The 2,500-nt window shown below is 27.8% G+C and overlaps 1 protein-coding gene across 3 annotated transcripts in view; it reads right to left on the bottom strand.

Annotated features, from left to right (window-relative positions):
* The window catches only part of SKOR2 (SKI family transcriptional corepressor 2), a 58,702-nt gene that overhangs the window by 50,234 nt on the left and 5,968 nt on the right, over positions 1 to 2,500 (bottom strand). The gene's annotated exons all lie outside the window — the stretch shown is intronic.

Below are 2,500 nucleotides of genomic sequence, written 5' to 3'. Positions count from 1 at the left end.
AGATAGATAGATAGATAGATAGAGACAGACAGACAGACAGACAGATAGATAGATAGATAGATAGATAGATGGATAGAGGGATAGATGATAGATAGATGATAGATGATAGATAGATGGATAGATAGATAGATGGATAGAGGGATAGATGATAGATAGATGATAGATGATAGATAGATGGATAGATAGAGGGATATATAGAAGGAAAGATAGATGGAAGAAAAGATAGATGAAAAGATAGATAGATAGATAGATAGATAGATAGATAGATAGATAGAGGGATAGATAGATAGAGGGATAGATAGATAGATAGATAGATAGATAGATAGATAGATAGATGGAAGGATAGATAGATAGATAGATAGATAGATAGATAGATAGATAGATAGATAGATAGAGGGATAGATATACAATAGATAGATGAATAGCTAGATAGCTAATGGATTGACAGATAGATAGATAATAGACAGATATAAGGAAAATCTATATATTTACGTAGCTGATAAATGTACCATATATATATATATATATATATATATATATATATATATATATATATATATATATATATGTGTGTGTGTGTTTGTGTAAAATATTATAGAAGGATGGAAGGTAATGATAAACACATCTATCAACTATTATTTAGACAATACTGTATATGCTATGGGGGGTTAATGGTTATTAATAATAATAATAATAATAATAATAATAATAAACAATTCTAATAATAATAATAATAATAATAATCTAAGTGGGCTTTTCCCAAAAATGATGAATTAGTCGCAGTTTCTTGCACCATAAAGTGTATGACAAATGTTCATTCTGTATCTCCACATTCAGACCTATTTAAGGGGAGAGGGGTTTTTTTTTTCCAATTCTTCCTTTCTTAGCTAATAATGCAATTGAAACAAAAATATATCTTATGATATGTTCTCAGTATGACTTAATATTACATATTTTATATTATTTTTTTTGCACAGTTTACATTGGAAAGGCGCAATGGTTAAAGGATTATTATGGCGTTTTAGATCTGATGTTTATTAATAAATCACCTGCCAATTATTTATTTTTTTCCGCTATATGGATATATCAGGATCTATTCCTCGCAGAGAAATAACCAATACTGTCCATAGTGACTGAGGAGCAACAATGTGCCCAAAATCCACGGAAAAGAGGCAGAGGGTTTAATGGACGAACTCCTGCAATGCTCACTAGTACGGATTCCTGCGGTATCCATGCGTCTTCATTGCCGGTGTGAACATGGGAGGAATGAACTGTCAGTCCAGAGCAGAAAATAACCCAGGAGGTGAGAAAACCGAGACAGAGGCAGCCTGAGACCAGCACTGGCCAGAGATGGGGAGATTTCCAACAATCCAGGATTAACTTCATGCGACTTTTTAAAATGTCCTTATGTTACTACATCAGATTTTTTATAATATCCTAATATTTTGTTTATAGGAAGCATTGCAAAAATAAATATTTAAATAAATAATAATAATAATAATAATAAAAATAATATTAATATATTTCTGTGCATAAATAAGAATTTATGATGCAATGTAATTTTTCCCACTTATTACAGGTAAAACCGCAAGGTGTAATTATTGCAAGTGCTTAAGAAGTTAATTAATCTGCTTAATTAGACTAGAAGCCATTTTTTTTCTCTTCTGAATGCATGACTGAGTTGTTTAGGTTTAGGGGTGATGATGATGAGCAGGAGGAGGAGGAGGAGGTATACATGGTGAACCCTGCACTAAAGATTTTTTTTGGGATTTTTTTGTACTATAATACATTTGTGATGTTGATGAGATGATTGTGATTTATACATTTCATATCTTGGTCATAAACAGTTAAAATAGTTCAGTTACATTTTTGTATAATAAATAATAATAATTATAATGATTTAACATATAATTATTATGATTGCTACTAGTAATAATATACATTAATTTCTAATGCATAATCAGTGAAAAAAACAACAAAAAATTGATTCACTTGAAGTTTCTCAAACCTGTAGGCTATTTGATTAATAATTAAAATAATAATAATAGTAATAATAATAGTCAATTGAAGTTCCTCAAACCTGTAGACTATTTGATTAATAATTAAAATAATAATAATAATGATGATAATAAAATGAAGTTCCTCAAACCTGTAGACTATTTGATTAATAATTAAAATAATAATAATAGTAATAATAATAATAATAATAATAATAAAAAATTGAAGTTCCTCAAACCTGTAGACTATTTGATTAATAATTAAAATAATAATAATAATAATAATAATAATAATAATAATAATAATAATAATAATAATTAAAAAAAAATGAAGTTCCTCAAACCTGTAGACTATTTGAATAATAATGATGATGATGATAATAATAATACTGTATTTCTAACTAAGCCATATTTGTGGTACCTTGAACTTAATAATTGTTTGGTGATTTATTGCAATGGTTATGGTAGTATTAATATTTGCACTCCTTTTCGTCTTTCTCTAT

The sequence above is a fragment of the Anomaloglossus baeobatrachus genome, chromosome 1, assembly GCF_048569485.1.
Source record: "Anomaloglossus baeobatrachus isolate aAnoBae1 chromosome 1, aAnoBae1.hap1, whole genome shotgun sequence".
Lineage (NCBI taxonomy): Eukaryota > Metazoa > Chordata > Amphibia > Anura > Aromobatidae > Anomaloglossus > Anomaloglossus baeobatrachus.
The sequence above is the reverse complement of the archived record's forward strand: the minus strand, read 5'-3'. Positions and strand labels throughout refer to the sequence as shown.